The 15379-nt window shown below is 41.8% G+C and overlaps 1 protein-coding gene across 2 annotated transcripts in view; it reads right to left on the bottom strand.

Annotated features, from left to right (window-relative positions):
* Positions 1-15379, bottom strand: part of galnt14.L (polypeptide N-acetylgalactosaminyltransferase 14 L homeolog) — a 218588-nt gene that overhangs the window by 38095 nt on the left and 165114 nt on the right. The window lies entirely within an intron of this gene.

The following is a 15379-nucleotide window of genomic DNA, read 5'->3' as shown; positions in this document are numbered from 1 at the left end:
TTAAATTCTGATGCTAATTGCACTGGTTTCTGTGCTGCCATGTAGTAATTATTGGTATTAATTACTTATCAGCCTTATATTGTGACATTTCTATTCTATGTGTACTGTATATTGTGAGTGGGTCCCTAAGCTCAGTAAGTGACAGCAGCACAGAGCATGTCGAGTGAATCAGCAGAAAAGAAGATGGGGAGCTACTGGGGCATCTTTGGAGACACAGATCTTTACTGTTAAAGGGCGGTGGTTGCCTTGGGCTGGTACAGAAGCACAAAACATAATGTACAACATTTCTAGCTACTTCTTTCCTTAAGCTTTAGTTCTCCTTTAAGGCCACCAAGCCCTTCAAAGTCTCTGACCCAATTCCCTATATTCTTTATTATTATAGAATAAAACTGTATTCCCTTGGTCTCAGCCCTGGCATGTACTTTGGTTAGGAAGTCTCAACCCCAACACTGTTGTTTGATCTGTTACTATTAGAGCTATGGGCAAAGTTGCACCATTTTAATAAATGTAGGGAAGAGCTCTTGCCTGTGCAACACTGGCACACACCTACTGGTAAATATAACGGAACTGTAAGCTAGATGATATTATACACTATGTGTAAGGTTTTATAGGCTCAGCCTAAGTAATAAGCAGGCCCGGAATGGCAATCTGTAGATTCTGGCAAATGCCGGAGGGGCTGCTGCAAGATACCATAGAAAGTGACTATTAAGTGGGCTTGGGCGGGCTGTTTGGGCCTCTGTATACTAGCAATGCCAGGGCCTATTTTGAATCTCAGTTCAGTCCTGCCGGACAGCCTGTTATAACCTCAGTACATGTGCTTCTTGCTTTCTTCTCCTGACCGTGTTTCTCAGTTCCTTCCTGAGTCCTGAAGTCTCCTGTTCCTGAGTTCCTACCTAGTATCTGCCTCTATTCTGACTTCTCATGTGTGCATGAGCTTGTTCCTGTTTTCTTGCAGATTCCCTGGTGGTCTGTTATTTGGACTTTGGCTTGCCTGCTGTCTGCCCTGCCCTGTAGCCTGTAAACTGAACTCGCTTTAACCTGCCACCTACTCAGCTACAAACAGCTATTACTCTTTTGCCTCTCAGCAAGACCCCACAGGGCTTGTTGTTACCCATCATGTGGGATCCAGCCTGCCTATACTGGTCCTTTATGAGAGATGAGCTACTTGAGTCTTCAAAGTGATTGAACCATATCCCAGGACCCCTATATATATACTAACAAAGTGGAGTGGATATTTTAGTTCATGTTCCTGCTCTACCCTGGTCATGCCCAGTCACATTTCAAACCCTAGCCACGGTCTGCACCAAAACCACCTTACTGGTATATACTGTTCTCTTTTTCAGGTCCACAAATCAGGAATGTTTCACCCAAAGAGGGACAATATGTAATAGGATGAACAATAATTTGTGTAAATCACATGAACAAACAGGATGGATGTTGTTGTGAGTAATCAGAGGGAGCTGCTTTAAGATGGGGTTGCTTTGAGTGAATTCACGGGATTTTGGAAGCAATGCATACCCGTGTACCAGCTGGGGCATATCAACGCTCTTTATTGCCAAAAAGTTTGTTTTTCACTACCCCTTTGTTTGCCCATAGACACGTGTCCTCTGCAAACTGACTGAGCAGCAACCCCTTCCCAGACTTTTTAGTTCAAGCTGTTCCCCTATGCCTGACAATAGGAAAGAGAGCAGCCCAGGAACTAGAGAGTCAGAAATCTACACCTGGAAAGTCCCTAGTTAAGCAAATGGGGCCAGTTTTCATGTAAAATGGACCAGCACATTAAATGAGTCCCTCCTCAATAACATTCTGGAAATCAGCCTCAGGAGGGCACTTATAACTCACTGAATGAGCTCCATACAATAACACAAACACATAAAGGCCACCAAAGCTGCTGTGAAATATGAACCAAAAGCATAATTATTTGTATTTGATATTCCCAAAGCATCAAAGGCATTAAACACGTTAGTTTAAATTATCTGCACAAATATAAATATGTTTATATTTAAGGAGGGCGGCTAATTGCATGAGGATGGAGACTCCCATGGAGTATCAGTATCTGAAGCTGGGGATTGAATTCCTTCTTTCTCTAAGGCAAACGACTGTAAAGATCTATTCTGACTCGTCAAAGTGCTTAGGCAGTGGGGCAGGTGTAAATAAAAGCCAAACTTCTCCACCAGGGGTACAACTACCACTTACTGGGCCCCACAACAAACTCCCAATACAAAGAAACAGGTGTTACGTTGGTGATGCTATCCCTTTAAATAAGCTCCTTTTTTTTTTTTAGCAGCCAATAATAAAGAAATGTTGTAGAAGTTTAATATTAATTGTGCCATAAGCGGTGAGGCGACAATAGCAAGAGAGGATCTGAATAGCAGCAGCACACAATGGAAATTACTTTCTATTCTTATCGTAGTGCTGATAAGCCAAACGGCAGGTTGTATTTAATTGCAATGTATGAAAATCCTAATGCACAATAATTTCAGATAAGGAGACCTATTATGTTCGGATTAGAATATGTTCCCCCCCGCCCCCACAAAATTATCGAGCTTGTAAAGATAATGGTACTGCTCGGAAAGCCCAAAGAATCCGACAATCCAGATATCAACTAATTGTCAAAAAGTCATTCGGCCGCACGTCATTCTGGGTCACAGCGACGAGGGAAGGGAACTCAACTTAAACAAATGGAGGAGAAAGTCTCCGGCATCTTGCCAATGAAAGGACTCATTCATTAACCTCAAGGCTAAAATTGCATCCTTGGCTAAAATTGTATCCACAAAGCATTTGTCCCCTAAGCTTAGCCCAGAACACACTGAGCATGTGCAGTGCCACTGACACGCAAAAGATATCTAACAAGATCCAAGATGGGGAGCTGCTGGGAACAACTGTGAGGTCTTAGATCATTGCTGTTATCGGGCTGCTGTAACTCTTGGCTGGTACCATGGCCAGAATCAGGGGTAGGCAGCAGAGGCAGCTGCCTAGGGGCAATGATTGGGGGGCGCTGGGCAGTTACCTCTAAAATTGTCTTCTGCCTACTCCTGGTCTGTGTTCGCGCCCCTCAGTCTTACGATGGCCATACACGGAGAGGTCCGCTCGTTTGGCAATGTCGCCAAACGAGCGTATCTCTCCCCGAAAGGTGGGCAATATTGGGCTGATCCGATCGTGGGCCCTAGAGCCCAACGATCGGATCCTAACGGTGGCTAACGGGCCACGGGATCACGGGACTGCATCAACGAACAGATGCGGCCACGATCCGACGGAATTTTTAGTCCCGTCCAATCGACATTGGGTAATACTGTCGAGGGCCCCATACACAGGCCAATAAGCTGCCGACTCGGTCTGTCAGCAGCTTTTATCGGCCGGTGTATGGCCACCTTTACTACCCTTCCCTCTGTCACCCTCCCCTCCGTCCTATCACCATCCCCTCTGTCGCTCACCCCTCCCCTCCTCTCCGTCGTGCTCTCCTCCTTCTCTTCCCTCCCCTTTGTCGTGGTCGGGCGCTCGGGGTGGGGGGGGGGTGGCCAGCTGGGTTGCCTAGTGTGCCTGGCAAGCCTGGCCTGTTCTTAGTTGATACAGTAAGTTCTGCATATAAAATACAGCATTTTTAGCCAGGGTCATTTTAGGCTTTAGCTCTCCTTTAAAGGTCTTGCTAATGGTCATTCAGTGTGTATTTTTGTGCATCAAGCTTTAAAAGGGTTGAGGTGGCAACACTAGTACTAAAGAATCTATGGAAGAAAAATAACCTGTGTATCCAAAATTTTAGTGGTGCTCTTGCTTCCTAGATATCCAGGTAGCTAATTCCCCAAATTACCCTAGCAACCATCCATTGATTTGAATAAGAAAACAAGAAACTGGAATATGAATAGGAGAGGGCCTGAATAGAAAGATGATTAATAAAAAGTAGCAATAATAATAGCCTTACAGAGCATTTGTTTTTCTCCTATTTGAAAGCTGGAAAGAATCAGAAGAAGAAGGCAAAGAATGCAAAAACTATAAAAAATAATAATAATGAAGACCAATTGAAGAGGTGCTTAGAATTAGCCATTCTATAACGTACTAAAAGGTAGCTTAAAGGTGACACAGCCCTTTAAAATCAACTTTATTAACACAATGCATGTTTATGAGCAAGTACCTTTAATGGCTTTGATACATGCACAACTTTGTGCACTTGCGCTTGTATTCCTAATGGATACAATTCTCAGTGCTGTCCAGTAGGTGGAGCTGCACCTTTGCTAGGGTGCTCTTATTACTGATAACCTTTTATGGGTACGGTTAGTATTAGGTATGGTATAAGCTGTCTCTAGGGCAGGTGGACAAGCCAATAAACTGATTAGCTGTGGCGTGTGTCTCTATTCATGGAGCATTGTCCAAAAAACAAAGCAGATGCCAAAAAAATTCTTATTCCCCATTATCAAAAGTCATTCACAGTAGTCTAATCCCAAGCAGACCCCCCCAGTCCAAGGGCCATGTAATTAAATGTAACAAGCAAAAAAAAAAAAAGCGGGATAGACTTACTGTTAGTTGAAAAAGAAGTATTAGGAGATATTCAAACCTGACGCGTTTTGTGCCAAGGATGTGAACTTGCTCATACTAGGGATGCACTGAATCCACTATTTTGGAAAGCCCCGAATCCTTCACGAAAGATTTGGCCGAATACCGAACCGAATCCGAATTTGCATATGCAAAATAGGGGTGGGAAGCAGAAAACTTTTTAACTTCCTTGTATTGTAACAAAAAGTCCTGCAATTTCTCTCCCCACCCCTAATTTGCATACGCAAATTAGGATTTGGTTAGGTTGGGCAGAAGGATTTGGCCGAATCCGAATCCTGGTGAAAAAGGCAGAATCCCGAACCGAATCCTGGATTCGGTGTATCCCTAACTCCAGGGTAGGACTGGGGGGACCGGGGCCCACCGGGACTGCTGGTCCAGGGCCCCCCGCCCCCCTACTGCGCCGCTCGAACGCCGCCATGCGCGAGCGCACTTCTCGGCGCGCATGCGCAAGATGCGATGCGCATCGCCGAAAACTTTTTAAAATTTTTTATACTATTAGAGGGGGTCTGGCCCGGCGGGGGCCCACGAGGGTCAGGGCCCACCGGGTTTTTTCCCGGTGTCCCGCCGGGCCAGTCCGACACTGCCTAACTCATACAATCCTTGGCACAAAACAGGGGGACAAGCCAGCCTAGGACTCCCCAAAAGTGACTGTATTGTACTGTGTAAAGAGAAAGACTTACACTCGCACACCCTGGCCGTCCAGACTTCAGCGACTCCCAGGTGCTCGATGCTAGAGGGAATGGGCAACCTCAGAAACAACGTAGGAACAAGACACACCGGCTGTGCCGGTGTGTCTTGTTCCTGTATTGTACTGTGTAACATACCCGCTCGTAATAAATAAATTATGTTAAATAAGTTTAGAAAAATGGGAGATAGTGGGAGGCAGTGCACCTTTATTGTTCACAAACAGGAATATCATTATTTAAAGTGCTGGATGTTATATCCATCCCTTAGAGTTAAATAATGACAAGGAGGCCGGCGTGGTGTTCCGTTCATCACTATATAAGTGCATCCTCCCCTGCCGAGCGCCGACAGAATTTCTCTCACGGCCTGCGAGTGCATCATCCGACATGCAGTTAATTGTCTCGGTTATTTACGGGCAAATATAATATGCGAGAACACAACATGCGCCGTTACATTAGGTTAATGGAGAAATGCCTAATGGATGGAGCTAGGGGGATGCATAAATATAACTCGGATTGAGTCCAGATGCATCAGTATAAATACCATGTACTCAACTTCCCGGAATTCCTGCTGTGCGAACCTACCGACCTATGGGATTAGTCTTTTGGGTTCTACATGGTGAACTCTCCTGGGAGAAGTGAAGCTGTGTCATGTTACTGTAACAGGCTGTATCTTCATATTGTACTGTCTAAAGCAAGGGTGTCCAAAAGGTACATCGGGATCTACCAGTAAACCTTTAGCTAGCACAATAATATAATAATAATACATTATTAATGATTAAATGCTTAAATATAGAAATATAACTTTTCCTATAAAACAATATAATATTTAAGTAATACAAAATGCTAAAACAATGCTGTAGATCATAATGGGACAACATCACTAAAAGTAGACCCCACATTAGTATAGTATGGGCACTCCTGGTCTAAAGGAAACAATATGGCAGCTCCAAAGACTACTGTATGTAAAAAAATATGCAGAGAAGCACTTGATAAGTTATATCCTCATACTGTGCTGTCCAAGGGAAACAGTATGGCAGCTCCCACTCATATGTATAAATACAACATACCTCCTAACATTTTGGAAATAGAAAGAAGGACAATAGGATTTGGCGTGCAGTGAATTTTTTTTCACCATGCCCATTTTTGTGGCCACACCCCCTAATTACCATGTTCATTTTCCAAAATGTGGCAGGTTATAAAAGATTGAACACATTTCTGTGTTTTTTATGTGTTATTCCAGTTTTGCTAATGAAGGTGAATTGCCCTTTAAGCTGCAAATCACAGTTTCCCCAAGAGACCTGTGCTGTATGTTTAAGGGTAAATACACAGGGTAAAAACAAATATGAGAATTAAAGGAGAAATAAACCTAAAATCATTGGGGGTGATTCTCTAGTCACTCAGCTCCTACCCTGGGCCAGTACTCCAGGCACAGCTCCACCATCTTTCTCTTCCTTCCCCGTGTCAATTCTAAAATGTTCCGAACTGCACACACCCTTGCCCAGGGCAGCCATGGAATAAGCCAGAAAAAATGTCATCAAGTACTGCAGCCCAGTGCGTTTACTTAAAGGGATAGTTCACCTTTAAGTGAACTTTTAGTATATTATAGAATGGCTAATTCTAAGCAACTTTTTATGTGGTCTTCATTATTTATTTCTTATAGTTTTTAAAATATTTGCCTTTTCCTTCTGACTCTTTCTAGCTTTTTCTAAATGGGGCTCACTGACCCCATCTGTAAAATGTCCTCTCCTATTCATATTCCAATCTCTTATTCAAATCAATGCATGGTTGCTAGGGAAATTCGGACCCTAGCAACCAGATTGCTGAAATTGCTGAAACTGGAGAGCTGCTGCATGAAATAACTCAAAAACCAACCACAAATGATAAAAACCAATTGCAAATTCTCTCAGTTTATCACTTTGTGGAGAAGAAGCTAAGCTACTAGAATCACTAGGGGTGCCAAATTATTAGGTTTAGGCTTGCTTGTCCTTTAAAGCTGATCATTCAGCAAGCAAGTTGTTTTATCTTTTTTTCTACAAACTTTTGTCCATTCCATTTGAGAATTTCCTTTTTCCCCCCTCTCTAAACAGGTTGTTTTCAGATTTGTCAAAGAGCTCATTACCATAAGTGAGCAGCTCCCACGAGCCCTGCCTGTACATCACTCAATAGTTCATTTACAGTTTCGGATAATTGGATTGCTTAGAAGTGAACGTCACCAGGCGAATTGCTGACCACAGGTATCAGTTTAAATTAAACTACAGTGCAATAGTGATACAGTCATTAGAGGCTTTAAGGGTTTTTTTGGGGTAAAATGTTGATATTTGCAACTCATTACAGATGAATATTAGTAATATTGGAATAATAAGGGGAATTAAAGACGCGCAAAGCTAAATCAAGGGGGTCAGTGTCATCACAATAATGAAGGGAAGGTTTTGCATGAAAACAATGCCCTTAATGAGCAAATAGAAACCTAATTTACTTTAATTATGAAAAATGTTTCATATGCAATGTATAGTCTCTACTTGGAGTGTTATGGGGAAAGACTGGCCAAGATGGGATTGGTTACACTGGAAAAGAGGCATTTAAGGGGAATATGATCACTATATATAACTATATAAGGGGCAGTAATGAAATACATAAGTACAAAGAAGAGCAACAAAACTGATAAAAGTAATGGAAGGGTTCAATTATGGGAAACGACTGGCCAAGTTAGGATTGATTACACTGGAGAAGAGGCAGTTAAGGGGAATATGATCACTATATATAAATATCATTATATATAAATATATAAGGGCAGTATTTAAATAGAGAAAGTACAGAGAAGAGCAACTAAGCTGATGAAGGGAATGGAAGGGATCAGTTATGGGGAAAGGCTGCCAAGTTATGATTGGTTACACTGGAGAAGAGGCAGTTCAGGGGATATGATCACTATATATAATTTTATAAGGGCAGTAATGAAATAGAGAAAGTACAAAGAAGAGCGACTAATCTGATAAAGGGAATGGAAGGGATCAGTTATGGGGAATGGATGGCCAAGTTAGGATTGGTTACACTGGAGAAGAGGCAGTTCAGGGGATATGATCACTATATATAATTTTATAAGGGCAGTAATGAAATAGAGAAAGTACAAAGAAGAGCGACTAATCTGATAAAGGGAATGGAAGGGATCAGTTATGGGGAATGGATGGCCAAGTTAGGATTGGTTACACTGGAGAAGAGTCAGTTAAGGGGGAATATGATCACTATTAGTGATGGGCGAATAAATTCGCCAGGCACAATTTTGTGGCAAATTCCTGCGTTTCGCCCCTGGCAAATACATTTGGGAAACTGCCGTGAAAATTTGCCAGCGTTAAAAAAATTTTTGGACTCGCGTCAGAAACGTTGCTCTCGTCAAAACCGTCGGGCGTCAACATTATTCGGGTGACCATTGACTTTACCACTGGCGTCAAAATTGACGCGAGCGGCAAAATTCGCATTGAGAATTTTTTGCTGTTTCGCAAGAAATTCGAAAAAATTTCGGCTAATCGGAACGGGACATATTCGCCCGTCACTAATCACTAGATATAAATATATAAGGGCAGTAATGAAATAGAGAAAGTACAGAGAACAAGAGTTTAAGAAAGGGTTGGATGACAATGTAAATCCACAGAACATTTTTACAATCCATATCATGAAATCTGAATCACTCAACTAACTGAAAACTACACAGCATGATTTAATACTGTATACAATACCAATTGAGAAGAGTAAAGTAAAAAATATTATATTTGAAGAAAACATTCATCTCCATTCTCTAATTTGTAGGGATGTGAAGCAAGAATAAGCAGTAATGTAGACCATACCTCCCAACTGTCCCGTTTTTAGGACAGTCCCTCTTTTGACAGCTCAACCCTCGTTTGTACTGGAAAGTCCCGATTTTCTCTGCACTGAACAGCCAGAAAAAGAAACAATGTTTCTAACTTAATTGGCTTTTGGCAGAGAGCCCAGAACAGCCACAGCTGCAAATAAGATACTATTGTAACAATTTCGAGATAAGCAAATAAGTAATTGTAACAGATAACAGGTCTCTTGGGAGAAGTTAGACTCACAGCTTAAAGGGCAATTCAACTTCATTAGCAAAACTGTAATAACTGAAGAAAATAACACAGAAATATGTTCAAATTTCATAACCTGACAAATTTTGTAAAATGAACATGGTAATTAGGGGGTTTGGCCATAAAATGGGCATTGTCAAAAAATATTCGCCAAATTTTTTGTTCCTCTTTTTATTTCCAAAATGCTGGGAGGTATGATGTAGACAACAGGCACCATTCAGGCTATTCAGAAAGCTGGATGCTGCAAAGGAAGAAAGTCGGCACAGAAGTAGGGTTCAGTATATACAGCCTGTATCCCTCAGGCTCAACTACAACTCCCATCATCCAGCTGACAGTCAAATGCTGGCTATCCCTGATATATATTTTTTAAAATAATAATGTCCTTTGTACTTTTATCTGTGTTATACCCCGCCCCTGAGTATATGCCACGCCCCCTAGGAGCTCCTCTGCTGCTGGATTCCCAATACAAATGCCTTTACCGACTTACCCATAACCAGCCCTGATTGTTGCTAAGCTTTATTACCAATTGCTCTGTGATCTGCCCCAGCAAAATGTTGGTTAAACTGAAATCTAAATTATTGTAGAAAGGAAGACGTTTATTGAGCACATAATGATATTCCAAGCGTTGATGGGTCGTCTGTATCTCCCGTTGAGTTAGTGGTTTTGGATTAACAGTTTATGCTAATGAGCAGTTTTACTAACAGAATAAATCCCCCCAAATAAATCCATATTAATCTCTCATTGAGAACAATGGCTGGAGATGTAGGAAAGGGACACGACCGCTGTGGCTACACGAATCATTCCGCTCACTCCTTTCCCTATTGTAAATGTGAATAACGATTCTACCCTTCCCTGGTATTTATCAGACTCTTAATTATAAAGGGCTGTCTCTAGTCGTTGGTGACACAGGAGGGGCATTTATTCATTTTATTAATGAGAAAATACCTGCCTCTACAGTAATATTCTTTAGGGCCCCTGAAATACTTTAGGATAATAGCATGCATATATTTATCGCTCAAAACTAGTGATGGGTGAATTTATTTGCCAGGCATGGATTCTCTGCGAATTTCCACACTTCACTGCAAATGTTTTCGCGAAACTGCTGTGAAAATTTGCTGCGACAAAAAAAAATAATTGACGCGCATCAAAAATATTTGGATGCCCATTGACTTGGACAAAAAAAAGTCGTACGTGTAAAAAAACAACAACTTTATATACTGAACTTTTTGCACTAGCATAAAGTTTCAGCTTCCCAATAGCAGCAATGATCCAGGACTTCAAACTTGTCACAGGGGGTCACCATCTTGGAAAGTGTCTGTGACACTCACATGCTCAGTGGGCTCTGATTGGCTGTTGAGAAGCTAAGCTTAGGGCTCGTCACTAATTATCAAGCAGAAAATGAGCTTCCCCTGTAATATAAACTGATGCTACAGGGCTGATTATTAAATTCTGATGCTAATTGCACTGGTTTCTGTGCTGCCATGTAGTAATTATCTGTATTAATTACTAATCAGCCTTATATTGTGACATTTCTATTCTATGTGTACTGTATATTGTGAGTAGGTCCCTAAGCTCAGTAAGTGACAGCAGCACAGAGCATGTGCAGTGAATCAGCAGAAAAGAAGATGGGGAGCTACTGGGGCATCTTTGGAGACACAGATCTTTACTGCTAAAGGGCTGTGGTTGCCTTGGGCTAATACAGAAGCACAAAACATAATGTACAACATTTCTAGCTACTTTTTTAGTTAGGCTTTAGTTCTCCTTTAACGCATTTGTACAAAAGAGTTTTGCTGATTTTTCGGCGAAGCAAAATGCGACAGATTCGCTCATCACTATTTAAAAACACATTGTAGGATGATGAGCATTGTAGTAGAAAGTAGACCTTGTAATTTCTGGGGACTCAGGATTTCTAATAAGAAATCCCTCCCACTTTCATAAGGACTGGCTCACAGTGATGTAACTATATAAGGTGAAACAGGCAGCCTGTTGGGTGGGGGTCGTAGGTCACTTGTAATTTCATGCAGGGGAAACGAAAAACAATATTTTTATTCTATGTCATGCCACTGCTGACTTGACTTGACCACCTTTGGCATATAAAATATACCATAACCTTCTTATAGTCAGTAGGGGTCAAATAATAACAGGCACAGTTTGCAAACCCAGTGGGCACCCTAAGCTTGAGTGCAGCGCGGAACCAATTTCTTAGAACCGGACCCGCAGCCTGTGACCCGAACCGCAACCCACATATTTACCTACTTTGATCATCTACCCAACTAGGGTTGCCACCTTTTCTGGAAAAAAATACCGGCCTTCCAATATATTTATCTTTTTTTCCTATTAATAACATTTGGATCAGCCAGCATTTTTATCGGCCAGGTCAGTAAAACACCGGCCAGGTGGCGACCCTGTACCCGACCTGGACCCGCAACTGCCTTATCCACAATCCGACCAGCAACCCATTGACCACCATCAAACAGGAAGTGATGTCTGCAAACTGGAAGTGACCTCATCAAAAGTGGGCGGTACAGAAACAAGTTTTGTAAAATTTTAAAAGGACTAAAATATAGAAAATATAACAAAAAAAATTTAGACCCGCAAACCAACCCGCAGACCCGCATCTATAACCGCACTTGAAAATCCAACCCTCATTCCACGGGTACCTGACCCGCTGCAGGGCTCTACCCTGGGCTACACCAGCTGCCCATCTTGCAGCTTTGTGGCATTTTAGTTGCCCTTGAAAAATGTCAGGTATATTTAGGATGATACCCAGAATGACGTGGGCCCACATGGAGCCATCACTCATCTGCGGAACCAGCCTTTCTAAAAAATTGGTGGAGAAAGTGAATTTAAGTTAATGTTTAATATTTATAGAATGGTCAAATCTAGGCAACTTTTCAATTGGTCTTCACTTCTTTTGTAGTTTTTGAATTATATGCCTTCCTTTGACTCTTTCCAGCTTTCGAATGGGGGTCATTGAGCCCATCCAAAAAGCAAATGCTCAATAAGGCTACAAATGTATTGTTATTGCTACTTTTTATTACTCATCTTTCTATTCAGGCCTCTCCTATTCATTTTCAAGTCTCTTATTGAAATCAATGCATGGTTGCTAGGGTAATTTGGACCCCAGCAACCAGATTGCTGAAATTGCAAACTGGAGAGCTGTTGAAAGCTAAACAACAAATAATAAAAAATGAAAACCAATTGCAAATTGTCTCAGAATATCACCTCCTACATAACACATGAAAGTTAATTTAAAGGTGAACCACTCCTTTAACCCATATGAGGTTGTTCATTGCAATGGAAGTATATATCTTATATATTTACATTTTGCAAATAAAAAAAAGGAAAAAAATGTTTGACCACACTCATTGTTTGTGGCCACACACCGCTAATTACCATGTTCATTTTACAAAACTTGGCCGGTTATGAAAGTCTGAACATATTTCTGTGGTTTTAAAGTTTTTCTAATGAAGGTGAATTGCACTTTAAGCTGTGAGTCTAAGTTCTCCCAAGAGACCTGTTTATCTAAATTGTTACAATTACTTATTTGCTTATCTCAAAATTGTTACAAAATTAACTTAGTTGCACCTGGTGGCTGTTCTGGGCTCTCTGCCAAAGGCCAATTAAGTTAGACACTTTGTATCTTTTTCTGGCTGTTTAGTGCAGCTGCGGGTTGAGCTGCCAAAAGCGGGACTGTCCCGCTGAAAACGGGACAGTTGGGAGGTATGTATATGGAGATACAGAGGGCTTGTGACTACAAGGGGTATGAATATTAAGGTGTAGGACGAATAAATTGGTGGACCAGGGCTGCTTCCATATAGCTTCACCCCTGCATAACTACAAATTCTACCGACTTGCATCACAACATGAATGCTTTTTAATAGGTTCAGAAGGGAAATCTCAGCGAATCACAGCATGAAAAAGTCCACATGAATAAAGTGAGCAGCCAATTAGAAAACTAGAAAGTTCATAAGGTTAAAGCCAGCAGCCAACCAGAACTGCCCCTTTATTTCCAGCAATACACCCAAGAGCTGAGTTTTGCCTTTTGATGATTTGAATCCAATAGGAATCGCTGCCAGTTGGAGCCGACACAAGTCTCGTTATTATGTAAGATCTTAATTATTTCAATTTGATTCAGCAGCTCTTAACGCTAATTTATTCTTTTGTTGTTGCAAATGTAATATGTGATTTTTCTTGGCCCAAGGAAATGAAAGGCAGTGGTGCATCAGAGCGGTCCCTTTGCTTTAATATATGAAAGGCATGCAAACACTGCTGACATCAGTCTCATTATGTCCAGTAGAATGCATTTAATTAGGTAATTTTCTCTGGGTCCCACAGAAGCCTTGGTACTGTGACAGGTTATTTGCCGGCAAGACATTTCCCAATGTGCCTTTCAGTTAACTCTTTGTTTATAAAAATAACGGTAGTCATTTAACAGAGGGCTGAGATTAGAGACAGAAGAGGTGAAAAGTTTAGGAATAACATTCCCCTTTGGAAAATCGGGGTGCTCAGACGTCATCCATAATTAAGCCAGACCATGCCTAATAGTAGCCTGACAATCCTATTGATTTGGCCATTTTCAGGTAGACTTTCTGTGGTACCTGGAGGTAGAGGCGCCTCATTTGCATTGGTTCTGTTTGTTTCCCTCTCCAAAGGGGGCATATAACTGGAAGGTGGCCAGCCTACCTCTATCATAACCCGCTCCATTAGCCTGATTTACTTTTGCCGCAAGATAAGAGAGATATTGGGGCAAATTCACTAAGCGCCGAAGCGCCGAACGCTAGCGTTAATTCGCTAGCGTTTGGCATTTTCGTTACTGCGCAAATTCACTAACGAACGCTGGCGTAGTTTCGCTAGTGTTACTTCGCACCCTTACGCCTGACGAAGTTTCGCTAGCGACGTAACTACGCAAATTCACTAACGCGCGCAGTGTACTGTACGCTACCTTTTACGCTAGACTTCCTTCGCCACCTCAGACCAGGCGAAGCGCAATAGAGTAGATAGGGATTGCTTCAAAAAAAGTCCAAATTTTTTCTAAGTCTCAAAAAACGCTGGCGTGTTTTCTACATTATGGGTGATAGGCTGAAAAAGATCGAAAATTTTTTTGGGGCTCCCCTCCTTCCCCCCTACATTTCCTGACTCATGGCAACTTAACTATACAGTGGGCACATGTGCAGGGCAAAATAAAAATTTTATTTGATGTTTTGAAGGTTTTCTAGGCATTTGTAATGCTGATACGTATTCCTCCATTGAAATTTGAATTTGGCGCCATATGCAAATTAGCCTTCGCTAGCGTAACTTCGCTTCACTTAGCGAATCAACGCTAGTGCAACTTCGCAATCTTATGCTACCCCTGTGCACAACTTCAGATTTTAGTGAATTTGCGGACATTTGCTGGCAAAACTACGCCTGGCGAAGTGTGGCGAAGTGCGGCGAAGTTGCGCCTGGCGCAACTACGAATGTCAGTGAATTTGCCCCATTGTGTTGAAAATTGTGTATCGTTCAGCAGAGCCAGGCCAAATACTATGAGTTCCCAGGGCAATACTACATGACCCCCACAAGTGCTCTCTGAACCTGCACTACAAACTAGGGATGCAGGGAATCCACTATTTGGGATTCCGTCGAATCCTTTGTGAAAGATTCAGCTGAATAATGAACTGAATCCAAATTTGGATATGCAAATTTGGGGCAGGAAAGGAAAAAGTCCTTGTTTTGCGAGGCATAAGGATTCGTCCGAATCCTGCTGAAAAAGACTGAATCCTGGCCTGGATTCGGTGCGTCCCTTCTACAAACCTACGCAAATATATACCCAGAGAATAGTGATTGGCGAATTTGTCCCGTTTCGCTGAAAAATTCGACCACGAAAAATTTTCGAAATACATTGGACAATTATTTTGACGCGCGTCAATTTTTATATGCGCACCTATTTTGTCCAAATGCATTAAAGTCAGTGGGCGTTCGAATAATTTTGACGTGCAACAATTTTTATGTGCGCGCCTATTCTAGCGTGTGCCCAAATTTTTTTTGATGCTGTGGATTTTGCGCCGGCGAATT

Source organism: Xenopus laevis, chromosome 5L, assembly GCF_017654675.1.
Source record: "Xenopus laevis strain J_2021 chromosome 5L, Xenopus_laevis_v10.1, whole genome shotgun sequence".
In the NCBI taxonomy this organism is placed as follows: domain Eukaryota; kingdom Metazoa; phylum Chordata; class Amphibia; order Anura; family Pipidae; genus Xenopus; species Xenopus laevis.
Note: the sequence above shows the minus strand (reverse complement) of the source record. Positions and strands in the feature narration are given on the sequence as shown.